The sequence below is a fragment of the Melozone crissalis genome, unplaced genomic scaffold (assembly GCF_028551555.1).
Source record: "Melozone crissalis strain CALT ecotype California unplaced genomic scaffold, PUWL_Pcris_2 ptg000014l_1, whole genome shotgun sequence".
NCBI lineage: Eukaryota > Metazoa > Chordata > Aves > Passeriformes > Passerellidae > Melozone > Melozone crissalis.
In genome coordinates, this window is record NW_026535792.1 from 8,936,046 (window position 1) to 8,956,580 (window position 20,535).

Genomic DNA, 20,535 nt, shown 5'->3' on the forward strand with positions numbered 1-20,535 from the left:
CCAGAGGAGGGAAAAGGCTGAGAAACTAATTTTGGAGTTTATACTAAAACAATACATGAATTGACACGTTAAACAAAGGCTTTTTCAGAGGTCCCAAACAATCTCACAGAACCCTCCTAAATGAACATCTGTAATGAAATAAAGACAAATCTTGACTCTGAAAGTGATGTGATGTAACAATGGTTTCAGTTAGATGCATCCTTAACTCCCACGTTTCAAAATTATTGACTTGGCTGTATCACCTCTGCTCTTCGACCTGTTCACCCTACCAGAAAAATCTGAAATAGCAACAAGATCATGGATTTCTGCAGCCTAAGAAAGAATTGCACAAAAATGCTCTCAGAAAATTATTCTTCTTGATAAATGTCTTGATTTTCAAGGGGTAGGAAAGAGAAACAAAAATTTTTCTAAATCTCTCTGGAATTAGCACAATTTTAGCCAAACAACCAATGTGTTTCAAAAGCTTTTCTAATTGTGAACAAAGGAAAGGTTCCCTTTTCCTGCTCTAATGCACATGTTTTGCATACAGCCAATATGTAGACCTTGCTAATAGCAATTTGCTGCTCAAACAGTAGAGTGAATTTAAAAACCAGAAAATGCACTTGTCCCTTCAAATGAACAGATTTTCCAATTACAGCAGAGGCCACACTCAGCAATACAAAGAAATTTTCTAGTATTCTTAGTTTCAACTTAGAAACTAATAAAACAATCTCATTTACTTATAATCTTTATGAGGGTAATTTTTTTTTAACGATTGGGTAATTCTATGCTTTGAGTTGAAAGAAACTCCTATCTCAGCAAAGGTCTCATGGTGAAGAGTGCTGTTGATTGTGTTTTGCAATCAGCAACGGACAGAGAGCTGGCTGAAGCACTGTTTGCCCAAGCACACACAACTGAGCATTACTTGTCAAGAAATAATTGTGTTAATTTAAGGCATTTAAATTGGACAGGCTAGAATTAATGGCTGTGCTTCTCAAAGTTAATTTTTCCTATGGAATAAGTTACTTGCAAGATGTATTCAGAAATACTAATGTAGGAAGTTATCCAGGGATGGGGGAAAAGGGTGCTTGTGAGCATTTGGCTCCATAAGGCCATAGAAACCCAGGCTCCCTCATTTTCGCTGGCACTAAGCATTTTTCATCTTGCACAAAGCAGCAAGACCTTAGAATGCTTTTGACACAAGAATTGTTGCTTCCAAGTCAGGTTCTTCTGACACACACATCAATCCTGAAAATCCATTCATCCCTCCAGCAGGATTTTGCTGACAGCACGTTCAGACACATGGGGAAAGAAGACCCTCATTTTAATAAGTGGAGGTATATGGACGGATTAGGCACATTAAGAAAATTTAGTAATGTCCCTGCAAGAAAGCTATCAATTTAGCAAATAATCAATATCAGAATTCTGCAAAGTAATCAGAAAGCCTGTGAACTCAATAAAATCAATTTAGACTAAGTTATCTCCTTTTCTTCCACCAAGACTCACATTATTCATTTCAAATTACATAATTTCCTGCTTGTTTACTGAATCTGGACAACCAAAAGGAAAGACACAGGCAGTGAAGGCACAGCAGAATGGTGTGGAACAAAGGCTGTGATTGCAGCATTTTTTGCACTAGATGTCGGTCACACAAACTATTTGAGTGTTGGTAAAGTCTACAGGAATACTTATGGAAACACTCTGAATTTAAGAAGCAGTAAAAATATTTCTATGAGATGGTCAATTCTGCTGTATAAATAATGGCAGCCTCTTCAGTTTTCTCATGACAGCATTGATCTGGGAGGCAGGACCAGTAGGAGATTGATCAGCGAGGCATTACAGTTATACGCCAATCCATCATTCAGCAGAGGTTATCTAATGCTCATGGCTGCTGCTCTGTTGAAACCAGCAACCCACACAGTAACTACTGTAAACTCTCTGGTTCCAACAGAGCCAACATGGACAAATTTGGCCGTAACAATTCATTAGTGAACAGTGTTGAAGTTCCTGTAATTCAAAAATCAGCACCTTTCCTAATCGCTCATCTCTGTGCTTTCAGACACAATGTCCTTTACCATTATTTATTGCGCATTGTAAAAAGGATGGAGGAGAAAATCACATTAGAGTCAGATCTTGGCAGTACTCTTCAAACAGAGGGTTCTTCCATGAACAATATATTATGAACAGTTTGAAGTCAATCAAAGCACTGTGTCTGTTAACTCACAAGCTCAGAAAATGCATTCACTCAGCATTTGTTTCTCTTGACCTTAGCCACAGTCTGATTAATTCTCTGCAAGCACAGCCCAGCTCATATTATAAAACCTCACACTTAGGGGATAAAAATCCCCTCAGTCTCACACCTGACCAGTCCATTGGAGCTGAATGCTACATACAGAAATTCACTGTATAAACAAACCAGCCCAGCTTATTACTTTAAGAGATAACCAGACCTTGTCAAAACAACCATCAGGCACTGCTGAGCACAAATGCCAAACAAGAACTCCACAACATTCATCACCTTTTATTTTTTAAATTTCTATAACCCAGAAATTTCCACAAATGCTTTCCATCTTTAAAAACCTGGAAAGAAGAGTTGCATCCCATAAAAAATATTATGGGAAACTCCTCTTCCTTTTCATGTTAGTTAATGCTAAATGAAGTTTCATGCATACATGATGAGCAGGCACAGCATCCCTTATGTGAAAGCTTCTGACCAAAGTAGATTTTTCTGTCTAATCCCCCATAAGAAATAAGTCTTAGGCAATCATATACTACACATGTGTGCTTGTCCGGCTATCTGCTTTCCCAGCAGCTTTTCAACACCAATTTGAGCTCTATTTGCACTTTGAGAATATTAAAATTCTACAAGTTTCCCAGAAATTGGAAGCTATGCAAAGGAGATGAGGCAAGAGAAAGATGCATAATTTTATTTTCATGCCTTTAACCCATTCCTCTACTAAAACCTCTCCCCTATACAAGCATCTGGAGAGCCCTTACCCCAAAATGCAGGAATAGGCACAAAAAGCCAAGCCCAGGGCAGGCAGAAGCTGCTGCCCAAGTCCAGGAGCAATGTCCTCAGAGCCATCCCTGGTCACCAATCCCCTCATCACACCTCGTGTCCCTGGGTTCCCTCCAGCCCTGCTCAGACACTTAGGAACCCAAATCTCACTGCCTAATCTTTGCTCACCAATACATGCCTGTCTTGAAATAACATTTTCGTTCAAGAATCTGAAAAGAACAGACAGGTTCAAGTTATTAATCCTGTAATTTTTTAAATCTTGTGAATTTTAATTGAGATACAAAAAACAAAACTCACAAACTCTTCTTCAAGTGATCTCAATACTTGTCTACATTAGACAGTGGAAAGATGCTGAACATGGTTCTTAACTCCCCAAAAGTACCAAACCTCCCTTGGTTCAGTGCATTGCTTATTTGTGCCTTGCTTTACCAATTTCTGGGACCTCCTTGGACAAAGTTTTTTGGTTTGGTTCCATTATGAAACAATGGTCCCTCACAGTGCCCAGGGCAGAACAATGCTTCTGTACCACATCTATAAAATTCAGGCTTGTTTTTCAAGTAGGCCTGAGCAAAAATCAGCAACAAGAGCAGAGCCTTAAGACAATACCTGAGGTGGCACACAAAATATTGAAATTCTGATAATGTAAGTCTTAAAATAAAAATCTGATGTCTCATAACTAAGTCATGAGACCTCATCAGCTCACTACAACAGTCTCAGTTCTTCCTCTAAAATCCAGGCTGTCTCCAGGGAGCCATCTTGCTAATATTTCTCAGTAGAACCTAGTCTGAGCACAATTGCCACTAATTTTACTTACCTCATTTGCTTGGTATCTCAGATTTTTATAATGGCTGGCACTTCTGATGCATTTTAATATGGTTTAAAAAGGAATCAGGCTGAATAAAGAGAAGAAAATGCTATTGTCTCCCTTCCCTGTGTAGCTGAAATCTCATTGCAAGCCCATTTTCCTGGCAGAGCTCTACCAGTTTTTCACACAGGTCTCATTCCTAAAGAGGTGCACTGTGTTGTATTGCAGATTATTGCAGCCCTGCACTTCAGTACAAGGAATTTACTGGTACCAGAGCAGAGCTCAGGACATATCAGAGGAGCACAAAAGGTCCTTCTGGGGGGTTTGTGCCAGATGGACACCAGTACATTCCCCTCTCCCCTGGCTGCTCCTGCTCCAGCAGCAATGCCTGTGACCTCTGCAGGCTGCTCAGCGTGCTCACAGAGCCACAGGATTTGAAATTAGCAAATTAATATTTAATCAATTAATATCAGGCAAGTGTGACAGACTCAGATAAGCCAGTCTTTTCCACAGTGGGAAATCACTAATGTTTCATTAAAAGGAGCATATTTCTGTGCACACCTTGTGTAAAACACAAGTAATAAAACAAAAGGAAAAATAAGCCCATTTCCACAAACTCCTCTACAGATTTTTTTTTTTTTTAATTTACAACCCAACAGCATCAAGGCTTTGGTAGCTATCTAAGAATTAAAAATTAAAAGCTGTAAAATATTTTCATTTCAGACTCACTGAAAAGGAAATTACCCCACACTTCTTTTTTTGTTTAAACATCCTAAATGCATGTAATTGTCTGAACCTCACCCCCTGGGTCGTTCTTCTGTCAAAGAGCAGCAGTAGGCATGTTAAAAGTTTGCAGCTCATCACTCACAGAAATGTTCTGTACCTGTTTGAAGCAGCAGCCCATTCATTCCATGAGCAGAACTGGCTGCTCCTGCCCATTTCTGGCACCCCAGCTCAGGAATGCCTGGTCAAGGCATTTGCAGAACCCAAACAGGGCACCTCTACCACAACCCTTTCCAATTTTCCAGCAGCCCCTCCCTGGTCACCTCATCCTTCCTGAGGAGGGTGTGGGAGCACCTCGTGCTCCCAGTGCTCAGCCATGGCCATAGGAACGAATCCATTGCAACCTGGGAACCTCTTTCTCCACCCACAGAGATGACAGGGAGGAAAAGAAAATTTAAATGTAAAATGATTTAAAAAATAATAAAAATAAGCACAACTAATAATTTTTTAAAAGGTCATCACTTTTGTAGTCACCACAGGCACACTCTGCAGGCACAATTACTCAACCACTTGTAGCACGGGTATGATTTTCAGTGAAGGCAAAAATGAATCTGCTCTTTTGTCACAGCAGCTTCCACAAAGCTCTCAATGAGGTTAAATGACAAGCCACAGACACAGGTCTGGGTGGCCCATCAAAACCACACTTCTAGGAGTTTTCATGAAGGATACAGAACCCTGTGCAGCAGCTACTGCAGAGAGCTTTTCCCTCAAGTGCTCAGGGCTTTGAGCTTTTCAGAGATGATAATTGGCTTCACTCCCCAGAGTGGATTCATGCATGCTTATTTCCATGGATCATTTTTTATCTGTGACAGTAATTGCTGTCCATCCCCATGTGCAGTTTTCACCTTACACAGTGTAAGACCATGCTGCTGCTGCTGGAGTGCACGAGGCACTGATTTCCCAGACCGCATTTCCAGTTCCAAATCCCACATCCTCAAAACTTCTTGCTGATCATGAGCTCACACAGACCCCCAGGCACCTGTGAGTGTATTTAATTTACAGCAGAGATGCATTCTGCCTAAGAAAAATAGCTGAATACATCCTTTCAAGCATTAGTTGAAAGCAGCTAGATTCACCAGCAACTTTGGGAATAGTGAGTGGGCACTTGGCCAGGATTTTCCTGCCTTGTCATTCTCCAAACAGCACGAGGGCTGGCAAAAAAAACCTCTCAGTCATATTTCAGGTCCTTAGAAGTGTCCTTTCTGGGATTCCTTGGTTAAAAAGTTAGGGCACGGTGGGAGGTAAGGAAAAATATTCATTTTCTTTTTTCATCCCCAGAAAAAACAAACTCCCACTGATAGCTTTTTTATTGGTATGTACCTTTTCTTCTAAGGAAAGGAAAAATACTCTGCTATATTTTAAAATACATAGCAACCAAGCCAACTGTCCTCTAAGGCTTTACAAATACTCTGAATCCCTCATAGAAGCAGACTTCTTGTTTTAAATGGGAATTGCAACCTGTGTCTGGATTCTGCCAAAACATGCAAATTCTACACTTTGCTCCATGTTCAAGGATAAACCATTTGCTTGGGAATGAGATCCTTCTCAGTAAGTAATTAAGAAAAAGTCTATTTTAGACCAGGATAGCTGCCCTGCAGGTTATGCATTGAAATTTCTCCACAGCACAGCTGATAGCCAAGGAGACTCCTTTTAATAAAATCCAAATTTGCCTTTAGCCTTCCTGTAAATGTGGTATTTACCTTCTGTTAACAATCTTTCAGTGGTGGTAATAAATGCACTGCAGACAGAAAAGAAATACAATTCCATACAGTAGAAAGTCTGTGTGGCAAAACAATAGCACTACATTCTTTGTGCAGCAGCATCTGCCAAGTCTGATAAGAACTGCAAGAAAACACTTTTTTAATGTATAAATTGTGATCCATGTTCAACACAGAGAAGAAAATTTGAATTGCCTGGACAAAAACCTGAGCAATGCAGCGCTCTGGAATTACAACCCTGGATTTTACTGACTTATCTGCCTTGCAGTGGGAATAGTATCACCTCCAAAAACAGTCTTTTTTTTCTCCAAAAGAAATCCCATTATCAAATTGAGAAAAAGCTGCTTAAATCTGAGGCTGTGCACAGCCTTTTGCTTCCAGAAAACAAGTTCTTTTTTCCAACAGTATATTTGAATATACATATCTTCCATGCAAGAAATGATCATAAAATGTATCTCAATATAAGCATTAAAACAAACCTAGAATCCACCATATTACACTTCAAATAGCAGAACTACAATGAAGCTGGCTGACTGCACTCAAAACTATGATTAAATCCTCTGAATTGAACTATGTAGAGTTCATATCTAAGAGAGGAAAATGTACCACATTATTACCCTCAAAATTAGGGCAAGAGTGCTTAGGACACAAGAAGCTGTATTAATTGGAAAATACAATATCAGCCCTGTGCCAAGCCATAGCAAGCTGAGGTGTCCTGAAGTTTATTCAGCAAGAGATCTCTCTGATGTAGATTGCTTTTCTCCCACACTACTTTTAATTGTGAAGAGGCTGTTCTGATCCTCCAGAAGGAACAAACACAGCACACAAACTCTGTGCAAAATTTAGATATATTATGTGAGTAATGCACCCCTCTCCTCCTCTGCTTGACCCTTCTTGCCCACCAGAGCAAGAACGAGCAGGGAAGGTGAAGTTTCCTCCAGCAAATCCCCAAAGTGCTGTGCCCCAGGCCCAGACTTGTCTCTTCAGCCCTGACAGGAGCAGCTTCATTCAGTATTCAAAAAAAAAATTACCAGAAAGCCCAAAAGAGACACAGAATTTCATTGGCATAAAACTTCCCAGGATGAATATTAGAATTTGTACTTTTGGGGGTTGGTAGCACTAATCCTACCACTGGAACCTCTGAGCACCTGTGAAAGGTCATTACCACAAGCACCTGACAGGTATATTATACACTCACAGCAAATACTTAAACAAGCAGAAAAATCAGCCAAAGGGCTCTGCATTTGCATAATTGGCCAGTACCTGTGAAGTGTGTGCTTGCAAGCTGTAGAAATGTCAAAACATGCTTTCAGTGGTAGATGATGCTCAATGTTTGATTCTAGGTCTTGAAATCCAGAATACATTTAATTTAGAAATATAGTACTAAGGCAAATGGCCCTTTCAGCTAAACATATTTCAAGTATATGGGAAGTTTATTATTTTTAAAATATTTTTATGGGAATACAGCATTAGAAATATATTTGCCTATTATGCTATACTCCTGTGTCTGCATTTTTACAGAAAACACGAAGTTGGAGGTACCCCAGCCAGGCATTTCTAGATGAAGGATGCACAGATTCCCTCAAATCAGCTGTGGCAAAATCAGTTGCTCTGCATGAAATTCAAACCCAGGAGGATTAAAGAGTTCAAATTAAAACATCCAAGTGGATGATCAGTGATGACCATCTCATTCCCTCTGGTATATTGATTTTAGAAGACCAACAAGTGCCTTCCAGAAGCAGGAAGATCCTACTTCAATATTAAAGACCCAGTGTACAGGTGACAAGCACTTTTCTGGCCATTTTTGGTCCATTCCCTCCTGGTGCTGCCAAAGCACAGCTTTGGGTATGGCACCCATGGTATCTGCCTCACCATCAGCAGCAACATGCATCCCTCACCTGAAGGCACAGGGGTTGACCACCCTCTTACTTGAACTGCTGGAAAAATGGAGACAGTATTTTGGAAATACCCAACTGAAAAAAAAAAACCAAAACAAAACAAAATTGCTTGGGTTTTTTCCTCCTTTTCACACCACCTATGTTGCTAAGAAATTTGATCTACAATTCTCTGCCTCAAATACTCCTGAGGTTGTGTGACAATGATTCCTTCCTTCACTTTGCTCAGAAGAACACTTATGAAGAAAGGACACTCTGGTAGTGTGTCTGAAGGGCAGAGAACAGTCTAGAAAGTCCCACAGGTGCCTGAGAGCTGGTGGGACCCAGCTCTGCAAACCATGGGAACATGAGGAGCCACATTAGCACAAAAAGTTCAGGCAGTGGCCTCAGTTAAAAACTGAAATTTCCTCCCAGCCCATCACATCACCTGGGGAAGGCTTTTTGCAAAGCAAGGAGCAGAGGTAACCACACATAATGAGTTTCACCACGGGCTGAAGGCTCCCTCACTGCTCCTCTGGGTCACAGGCAAGGCACAGGACTAACACGGATGAGATGGCTAAATCATCAAGCACCAACACCTAAAAAACAGCTTAAAATCTTGGTTTCACTTCAAATCTGCTCCTGTTTTGCCTCGATGTCTGTTTGTACAGCTTAAAAGTCCAGGAAGGGATGTTTAGGACATACAAGATGAATTTTAAATAAACACAGGAGATTTGTCATTTGCTCAGACACTCAGTGATTTCAGAGTATAAAAGGGGATGCAGGAGGCTCCCATGCAGGGTGAGAGCATCCCCTCTGTCCTGTCAACCACTTAGTCCAACAGCAGTTATAAAAAACCCCTAGGGGCTGATTTTTAAGACCTCACTTCCACAAAACACAAACACTGCTTTTCTAAACGCCACCAGCATTTAAGCCTTAAACAATGAATATGTTTTATGAGATAAATTCTGTAGCTACCAAGAAAAATTGCCAGTATTTTTAGGGAGGTTAAGGGAGAGGTGGTTTGACCAGGAAATCAAATCTGTCAGGCTGAAATGGGAGATTAGATTTTCTTATAGGAAAAAAAAACCTTAATGAAAGATGTATTTTAAAAGTTACAAACATGCCCATTTAATTAAGAAAATACTTTTTCAAATTAAAGAGTAACTCAGTCACATTTGAATGTCCTGGATTTCTCTTTTTCTTTGTCTTGCTTTGTTACATTTGTAATGCCAGAAAAGTAGCTTTTAACTCAGCAACAGCTGGAGTCAGACTCTGGGAATTATTGTGTTTTCATCTACCCTAACGAGACCACTTCCTCTGGAGGGAATCAAAGTGTTTTACATCACAGGGTCACAAGCTATGACATATGTAAGTGCTCTGCAGGAATTCAACAAAAGCATTTGCACATAGAAAAGACTGGGAAAAATTGCTTCCATTAAGTCTCATTCATTGACTCTTTAAAATTCCTGCAAACAAATTCCACATTCTGTTCCTTGTTTTGTTTGTGGACCGTAACATTGGCCTTTGCATTCAGCTTGTGTTATGAAATTCAGCTGTGCCCAGAGCAGAGCAGGACCCAACAAAACAGGAGATGCAAGCACAAACTCTCTCCCCTCCTTCAGTGTTTTTACTGCAGTAGTTTGATATCACTGATTCAGGTCAGAGAAACTGAAGAGTCCAGCTTTGTATAATTTCATTTTAGAGAACAAGCACACACATTTTAAAAAACCCAAAAAAAACCCCCAAACAAACAGAAAAGCCACAAAACAAAGCAGCATAGGAAAGTCCAGAAGTTTTAAAAGCTCTACCCTGGAACAGAAATCTCCAACAATCTGACCTTGCAAATGAGTGTGGGTTACTTAAATACAGACAACTAAAATAGAAGTTGTATCTATGTTCCAAAGATGGCAGCACCTAAATTTTTATCTTTTAAAAACACTCCACCATCCACATAGAACGCAAGCACTCCTTTAAATTCATTTCATTGAGTAAAGGACAACAGAAGTGTTTTAAGGGCTTTTAGCAAATCTCCCTCCACGTGTCAGTTCCTCCAGGCAGGCTCTTAATTCCAGGTCTGGTTTTGGTTAAACTGGTGGCTGAACTGCAGCAGAACACACAGTGCAATATCCCCTGAAGCCTGGCTGGCTGGTCCATACTCCACCATCACTGCCATACTCCAGGCTTCTGGCTCCAGCTGTCTTTCCTATTCCTTCCCTGCCTGAGGGCTTCTGAAAAGCTGCACTTTCCCAACTACTCCCTTGAAAAAGCACTTTCCTCGCAGAAAGCTCCACCTGATCAGCCCAGTTCCTTTGCTCTGTAAGGAATATGAATTTTAAACAAAGTCATAAAAACACAAATACTGTCCATCACCATAAAAAGGGTTTACAAGTCCTGAGCACACAGATTTGTCTTTCTAGGAACAATCCCTGTACATTAAGAGGGAAGCATACAAAGCCATGGGCACAGTGGTGAGCTCCCCACTCCCACTGTGTGCCACGGGCACTTCACAGAGCTAGATGTGTTTGTTGCACACAACAGTGCCCATTTGCTCTGCTCCACATTCTCCTTTTATAACCTGCACTGAGCACCTCAGCATCTGCCTCCTCACTGCAGAGATTCTCACGTGTGGCCACCTGGGTGCAGCAGGACAAATCTACACAAAGGAGTACCTGTGTACAGAAAGGAGAAACCTTTACAGCTTTTCACACCTCAGGAAGAAGCCTGTGAAAGAAAGAAGTGCCCAGCACACACCCCATCAGCAAAACTTAAAGATTGCACCTTTGAAAGACAACAGCAGCTCCCTAAATAGCTACACCACCCTATGAACACTGCTTTAAATGCAATCCCCCAAAATAAAAATCCTTTAATGGAAAGAAGTTATACCTGCCCACAAGTATTCCCCATATTTTTTGTCAAAGGAGCTGTAGGAGCCACATGTAAGATGCTGTAACTGTTTAGTGACTGAGAAGAATAAGCAATGCTGTGGTCAGAAATTGCATTTCAGGCCAGAACATAAAAATAGAGTGAGGAAAACTCACCAGCAGTGACCACTTGATTCCAATGTTTGTTTTCTGTGATGTCCCTGTCTCTCAGGAGCCCCCAAAAGTTAACACAAACCCAGACCACCAAATTCATCCTTTCCCCCCTGCCATGTGTCCTATCTCAGCCAACCAAAGAAGTACAAGTATTTAGCAAACTGAAAAGAGCATGCAACAAATATAAAAGATTTTAATGACAGTAAAGCAGAAGCTCCATTGTTCCATGTGTTTTCCCCCTCACCCTCTCTACCATCATCACAATACAATTATGAAATGATGGGTGATATCAGAAAATGACCAAAGAATGACCTGTAACACCTTGTTTAGATTTCATGCTTAGTTACCACATGAAGATTTTTACCTGACAACTCAATTCAGCCTACATTTACTGCACTCTAAGCCCATAGCAGAACACAGGTAGAAAAATCAGCAGCAGTCTATAATCCCCATTTCTCCCTGCTACAAAGAGAACTTTTTGGTAACAAAAATTCTTAAAATTGCCCATTATGACTAAACATAAAGAGATCAAGTAAAACACACATCAGGCTCCTCTAAGAGTTTCTATAGAGAACAAAGTGCTCCTCACTGCCAGCTTGAAGGCAGCCACCTCCCCTGGCTCCAAGGTGTGCCTTTGCACAGGAGAGGCGTGAGGACCTTTGGGATGGGACATGGCATGGCCAAGCACACAAAGGAGCTGCAGCAGGCTCAAGTGGCACAGGTTTCAAAGGCTGAGCACCATTTCTCTCTGGGAGCTTTCCACTGAAGAGCTGCTCACTTTCCCCAGGCATCATTTTTTAAAGTGAGTGCCCTGTTGAAAGCATTGCCCAAGATTGAAGTTACCAGCAAGGAAATTATTTTACTGATTGCTGATTTATATTGATTTATCTTCATTTTTATAATCTCTAGGCTATTCCTATAGCTCAGAAAATATTACAGGCCTCGTCAACCCTTCTGTAGAACAAGATTCAGATGACTGGCAGACCAGTTGGTTTGCTGGGTGCATTACTTTATGAAATTCATGCTGAGAAAACACTCCCTAAGCAAAACACTAGTGAAGAAGAGTGAGCATTAAAAGGAGATCAGTGTGAAAAATCTTAGTTTTATGGAAAACACAAACACACAAAATGGAACCCTCTTTGTAGGTTCCACACCAAAACATTAGTCAGATGTTATTTGCAAGGCAATATGACACTCAAGCTAGAAAACTCAGCTTCAGATAAACTTATATCATCTTTATCCCACCTTCTCGTGTGTGCTCAGCACACTGGGGCACCATGTAACAAAAGCTGATTACAAACAAAGGTCTACCACACTGCCTATTTGCCATGATTCCATGAGACTAAACAGAGCTGTTGGCAGCAGCAGGGATTTATTACCCCAGGCAGAAAACAAAAAAAAAAAAATATAAAAATTAAGTAAGCACTGGGAGGCAAGGTGACTGAATTTAGCTCTTGAGACAGCAAAGAAGATCTGGTTTGTCTCCATGGGTACAAGAACCAAGTGGGTCTGCCCGGGTGACTGCCTCAATGAGATCAGATTCTGGGAGCCACAGATATTACTTTTCAGATGGTGGCTACAGACTATTATTAACAATCAGAAGCTCCAGAATCATGGCCATCGGGCACACAAGCTCTGAAATAACTTCCCCAGAGTGATCTGTGATGAGTCAGGAGGCAGGTCTGTGATACATCCATCCATCCCGTTATTGGCCCTGCGAAGTCCCCAGGCATTCAATCCCTGAGCAGCCAGCTCTGACACTCTGGCAGTGTCACAGATTCTGGCTTTTACTGCTCAAGATACTGTTAGGTCTGATGCCAACATTTTTATTGTATAAAAAGAAGCAACAGAAAGGAAGTTAAGATTATCACCATCATACATCTGAGATTGAACAGAATTTAAGTCAAAAAAGAAATAGCATTGTCACAGCCTTAGGGCTTTCCTCTGCTGACTTCCAAAGGCTGGAGATACACACAGCTGAGACGCTGAGCTTCTCCAGATATGTCAAAAATCCTTCTTAATGGAAGAAATCTATTCAGAGAGGTCACTGTCCCTTGAGCCTCTGGCCTTGTTCCCATCTCCTAAGTTTTAAAATCCTATCTGGCCCCCTAAAGAGGTAAAGAGTCTTACTCTTGCTTTGCTGCACAGTATTTCTGGAGATTTCCACCATCCATCTCCCCAAAAAAAGTCACTGACTGGCACAGCAAGAGCTGGATCCAACAGTGATTCCCAAAAGCACTTTTCTCACTGCTTTTTCCAGGGGAGCCAAGAAATGCATTGCCAGTCACTTCCAGTTCCCACTGTACCCATAAGACACTCTGCAATTTAGGGTGCACCATTAAACAAAGTCCTGGAGATGACAAGATCAGAGTGGGATTCTGAACTTTAAAACACAGGTTCATCTGGGTTTGCACTCAGTTCTTCTTCTTTGTATTGTTAAAGCACAGGGTGATGTGGGAGGGAAAGTTGTGAAAACGTTAAGAGGAGCGCAGAGGAAAAGGCACAGCTGACAGTAAAATGACAGAGCTTAATTCCGCCAGATTGTCTGTAGGTGCAAGAGATTTTGTTCAGCTCCGGGGGAGCCTGGGTTTGGAACTGTTTTTATTAACTCCTTCCTCAGCAGTTTTATTAACTCCTTCCTATCAGGGCAGAAGAGCATTTGGAGCCTGAATTACTTATTTATTTATTTTTTATTACCAAAGCAAACTAATCAGACTTATAAAAATATAGGATGATGGATTCTGCAGGCGCAAAAATCAGTTTTCCTTCCCATTATTGGCCATATCTGCCAAGTTACAATTCATTGCAGATTTTATGCGTCTGCATTTTAAACCCTCGAAGTAACAGCCCCGGGAGCTGCAGAGTGGGACAAAGAGCTGCAGCCAATTTGTTGCGAGCAGCAAAGTGCAGATCCCTGTTAGCAGCACAATCTCGTGTGCCATCTCCCCGCTGTTCCACCCTGCGGCAGGGCAGGCGCCGGCCTCGCCGCCAGGAGCCGAGTTCTTCATTTCACCTGTATTTATTTCCTCAGCCTCTCGCTGAAGCAGCGAACCAGATGAAGCCGGTTTGAGCCGCCTGTGACAGGATATCAGCTATTGAGAGGCTGCATACATTAGCTGCCAGAACAGATGAGTGCTTTGACACTTACAAATCACGGGAGGGGAAGAATAGAGCAAGAAGAGATCATTCACGTGCTCCTTGCTTAGATATGCTGATATCTTATCAGTTCAACACAGACAAGCCAGATGTGGAGGTGAGGGGAATTCGAGCACAAAAAAAATACCTCAACCTGTCTGCAAGCATGTACAGCAGGGGTGCAAAGCAGAGCACTCTCAGAGGGGTTTAGATCCAGCTCTACAGAAATTCCAGCTGTCAAAAACCTCAATCATGTATGGAAATTGAAATTCAACCCCCTGGTGAAAAAACATTGGAGGGTCAGGGCAGGCACAACTTCCTCGATTCAGGGCAGGCAGAGAGCTTTGCCTTGTTACTCACATTCCTTAATGGCAATCTATTACTGGGGAAATTACATGAATTCTGTTTAATCCCCATATTGCCATTTGCTAACACAGGAATTTCCATTTGTTTCAGCTCTTCACAAGGTTATTCAAGGGACAGCACAAAATCCTAAAGGAAGGCTAAGAGATCATTCTTCCAGAAGCTCCTCTATAGTAGGAGAAAATGAAATATCTGTTGCCTTTATGGACATTAGATAAAGGCTGAGGTTTCCCATATACACATAATGTTTGTTTAAATGAGTACAGTAACTTTACATTTGAGGAAACACATTTATTTCTGTATATAAACAGAATGATGAAAGATTAAGGACAGCTGTGCATCTGTTTATCCCTAACATATACACTACTATCTGACTCCAGGCTAACAGACATTTTAACCTCCCCTTCAGCACCTGATCTATCATTGCTTTCATACTTTAATGCCTTCCTGTGGCTGCTCACAGACTGTAGAGCTGTTTTTTGGGGGTGGTGGGGAATGGCACTGCTCACATCACACACAGGAATCTGGGGGAAGGAAGGGGGGAAGCTCTTCGCTACTCCATCTCACTCCATACCAGTTTGGTTTTTTCACTTAACAGAGTCTCTATACAAATACTGGAGCACTTGTGCACAGTGCAAAGAAAAAAACCAAAAAATTAAGAATAGACACAAATTCCTTTAAAACAAATGGAAATATTCAGAATCTAAACTGCAAATCCCACAGTGACTCAATTAATTCATTACAAAGATGCAGCTCGCAGAGCCACCATGGCTTTTTGGAAGCAGTGAAAACCTGGCAGCTTTCACCTGAATTCTCTGGTCCTGTTCTGGTGTCCAGGAGGAGTAGGGAGCTGTCAGACTCAGCTGAGGGCACCTGGATCTGCTCCTCCAGGGCTGGAGTGTCACAGACATCTTTTCATAAAAATCCTTTCTTTAGGATTTTTCTCCCTTCTGAGAAGCTGTGGCCTCAGCAACAAAATGTAAACAATGGTTATCTGCTGCTGTGGAATGCAACAGGTGGGTCCGTGATTGGTCTCCTGTGGATGTTTGGATTTACTGACCACTCACAGCAGAGCTGGGTCTCACCCTCTGCCGGGACACAGACCTTTGTTTTTCACTCCTTTTCTATTCTTAGCTTAGCTAGCCTTCTGAGAACTTTCCTTCTATTTCTTTTTATTATAGTCAATGTAATAAATATATATCACAAAAGAATAATTCAAGCCTTCTGAGCATGAGGTCAACATTCTCGTCTCTCTCTCACCCTGAAGACCCTTGTGACCACTGTGACACTGGAGCACACGTGCCAGCAGCCAGTGGGAGCAGGCAGGTACAGAGAGCAGCACAGAGCCAGCCAAGCACTCCAGGAGCTCATTCACTCCACGAGGACGGCAGGGGCTCAGGAAGGTGACCATGGAGCACAATTAAATACACACAAACTCCACAGGACCCAGCAGCTGGGGCTACCCTGGTATCACCTCCCTCAAGGGCTCATCCCCCAGATGTTTGGACATTTACAGCCACAGCAGTTTAAACACCAGAATAATTCACAACTTTCTGAATCAGTCAAGAGGAATATTCAATGCCAGGGGAAGGATGAATTGCTCCACTTCAATCCTCTCTAATATAAGATTTCAAGCATCACCAAAAGAAAAGGGTTACTTTTAAGTATAAAATGGACTAATGAAAACTGGAACAAACCAGTTGCCTTCAGATAAGGGCTGTTTAAAGTTTAATGGTTTTGGATTTCTTTAAGATTTAGCTCAATCAAAAATAAGATTACTTTTTTTGCAGTCAAATATTAGCACATTTCTAATAGCTGAGTTGATGCAAAAATGGGGCCTAAAACAGCCCTTAAAGGGTAAAGAATGACAGCATGTCCCTCTCACAAGGATGTGGAAAAAGTAGTCCTAGAAATCTCTAAATAGGGAGAAGGAAGGCAATTAATTTCACATTTCCCAAAACATTTTTTGAGAGTGTTGGTTGGGCTATTAAAAACAAAAGTTATTTATAGAAACCTGTAAGACTTGTGTGAAAGGAGACCTTGTTAGGAGAAGTGGTAGTCATTTTGGACTGGCCAAGCATAATGTGTGCAGTGCTTTTATACCTGCAGGGCATTTCCTCAGGGCAGAGCCAACTTTAAAATGCAGATTCTTGCAGTATACCATCTCCCTCTCCCATGTTTCTAGAGGTTAGTCTTCCCTAGGGAGGAAAGGAATAACAAAGACACCTCCAAAGAACCAAAACATGGAGGCACTGACTGGCTACTTCCCTTTCAAAAGGGGCAATAAATGCACACACACACCTGATTGCACAATTTTCTGCTCAATACTCCTTCCCCTTCCACCCTTTTTCTCTCCTACTCTTTGATAAGAGAATAAAGATGCAGGCTGCTCTAATTTCTACCTTACTTGGCCACCACACTACACAAAGCTCATGGAAACCTATGTTCTTGAAGTCCTCTACACATCTGTTCAGTCTGATTAAAATTAGCCACTAAATGAGGTAGGATATGGGACAAGGAGCTAGCAGTTAGACAGAAAAAATCCCAAGTTATTTCCATTAAAAAAGCCAAACAGAAATACCCCACAACATTTGTAACAAAATCAAGAAAGCAGGAAGCAGAGTCTGGGCCCATAATTCTCACAGACCACTTGGCTGCTTTTACTTGAACTACTTAATTGATTCTCAGTCAGGTGTGTACCCTTTAGAAATGTGAACTTTTCAGGAAAGGATAAAGAACCAAAAATAGCAGGGTCACAATCCTGAACAGACTGAATCCTTAACAGCAGATGCAAATCAGGATAAGTGCTTTACTGCCCAGAGCAATCCTAAAAATCCCAACTATCAACCAAGGGAGCCATTCCCCAGGTGTTAGCAGGAACCCTCAACAAGGTCTTCTCATGCAGCCCTGCACAATTATTGGTGCCCAGAACCTTCAGGCTCAGGAAGAAAATTGCCACTGATCAATTGGCACACACTATTTCCAAATACATTTACACTTCGTGCCACTTGATCTCCTGGATAACTTTTTTTTTTTTCCCTCTTAGCAATTAATAATGCCAGTAATTACTACATGAAGTTATACTTCTTTAAAAGCATAATTGCAATTTCCACTCCCAGCTAACACTAGGTAACAATCATTTGTGTCATGAACCTTGGCATTCAATGGTGACATTAATGAACTTGGAGCAGAAATAAAGAGAGCAAATGACACATAGTCCAAGGAAACACTCACACTATGGACTTAAACACCAAATCACAAAGTTATTTTCTTCTTCTGTCTGAGAACATACAATTATTTAGTATTCATATTACAGTGCAGTCCCATCTCAAGCTGATTTAAAGCCTACATTATAATTGCTAATGATTACTCATGAAAAAGAGACTATTATATGTAAAAACTGCAATCAACGCTAATCTATTCACCTATCCATTTTATACTGATACATTTTCTAAACAAAGCTCTGCCTGAATTGCTCATAATTAGCTTCTATTCTTACATTTTTAATTGCTCTTCTCCCCCTCCCATTTTCAAACTGAACATTTTACATATCTTCAGACTTTTTTTTAAAAGATTTGGACTGAATTTTTATGAGTGAAAACCTGCCACTGTAGAATTTGGAGTTTTAAAATAACCCCTCTGTTGTCAAATAATAAATGCCTAAGCAGTGTTTCAGGAAATAAATATTTTAAAACAAGATCAAAATTTCAGGCACAGCATCCATGCAGCCTGAGAGCATCTAAGAGAGAAGAGGTGGCTTAGCTACCATTTGATTTATTTTTTTTCAAAAGCCAAGTGCATTCTGCCCCTCATCTGCAGGCTGTCAAGAGCCTGGTAATCAAGAGACATTTGGCACTCCAGCTGGGAAAAACACTGCATTTAAGGGTCTCTGTCTGCTGAGACTCCAGTGCTGCTCCCCAGCTTTCACACACACAGCACTGAAGCTGCTCCTTTTACTGCACTGACACCCGAGCATCATTTCATGGAAAGATGTGCTGGTTTGGGCTGGGACACAGTGAGTTCTCTTTGCAGTAGCTGGGATGGGGCTGTGATTTCGGATTTGTGCTGATAACAGCGTTGATGGCACAGGGGTGTTTTTGATGATGCTGGGCAGAGCTTGCACAGAGCCAGGGCCTCACCCCACCCCAGCTGTGAGGAGACTGAGGAGGGGACACAGCTGAGCCCATGGGACACAATGCTCAGCTCATAAAGCTGGGGGAAGAAGGAAGGAGAGGGATTCAGTGATTGTGTTTGCCTTCCCAAGTAGCCATTATGTGTGAAGGAGCCCTGCTCTCCTGGAGATGGTGAACACCTGCCTGCCCACAGGATGTGGTGAATGAATTCCTTGCTTCGCTTTGATTGCATGCACAGCTTTTGCTTTACCCATTAAACAGTCTTTATCTCAACCCACGAGTTCTCACTTTTACACTCATGATTTTCTCCCCCATCCCAGTGCAGGGGGAGGGAGAGAATGGCTGAGTAGTGCTTAGTCACTGGTGGGGGCAAACCACAACAAAAGACAACTGGAACAGCTCACATGTGAGAGCCAACAAAGCATCTTCTGCACTGCACAGCTCAAATTCTCCTAGTTATTAGGTAGTACTCCTACATATCAGATGATGTGTCTTTCTTAGGAGCAGCCCCCTGTCAAAGTAACACTTTGAGAAAATGGAATTCAAATTGTAACTCCCATTCAGGTATTTTCTTCTTCTCATTCTATGAAAATCATCCCACCTTATATTCAGAATAATATCTCTGGTCCTCAGAGGGCAAGAAGGAATACATCTGGCTTTCAGCTACAGACAGAAGAGAGCAGCTTGTTGCCGAGTGTTCCCTGCCAAATCCCTTCCCCACACAAAGTTATGTAAAAGCAGACAAAATTATCCTGTTTCAGTGCATTCAACTTGTGGAAAAAACCTCTGATTTTAATGAACTGTTCCTCTGCTAAAGCACTTAAAAGTGGCATTTGCTAACGCTCGTCTTTACATCAAATTCAGCGGTTGTTGGATCAGATTCTTAATCTGCAAGAGTCCTTCACAACCAGTTTTATGCAATTTCCAAAGTGTTGCACTAATCAGTAGATGCTTTAATCTTCATAAATGCAGGAGAGCTCTTAGGGACTAGTGCTACAGTGACTGGAGAAACTCATTCCAAAACATTTTAATCCTTTCAGAAGCCTTGCATTTTCAAGCTCAACAAAAAACCAGAGTGCATAACCTGCATGAGTTTGCATAAGGAAACATTCAGAGCTAAAAATGACCAAATTCAGTAAGTGAATAATAAGTCTACTTGCCAGCAAAAGTTGTGAATAAAATTCATGGATGAATTTCTAGTCAAGCCAGACAGCACCTTGAACTGTCTTAATTTGCATCTGTATTTCCAAACTTTCAACAACTTGGAAAGATCCATCCATATGCATCATATGCATTCATGAGAAAGTCATGCATACAAACATGTCACACACATTCTGCTTCCTGTTACATGTCCCAGCAGAGTATCTGTGTTTCCACTTCAAGGCAGTACTGCCCAATATATCTAGGAAAAGTCACAGCTAAGATTTGCTGGTCTCACTGTGGATTGGGTTAACTCACAATCTCCATTTGCCATATTCTCAGAACTGCTCCAGCACATACTTGCAGCACATCCAGACATCCCTGTCAGCATGACCAGTGAGGCAGAGTGTGCTTCCTGACATGCCCTCTCCTTCTCTAGATCCTCTCTTCTCCTCAGGGCCACAGGACATTATCACAGATTCATAAGGAAATCAGTAACATTACAGTGGATGCAAGGAAGGGAGGAGAAATTGAAATCTGGTCAGCAG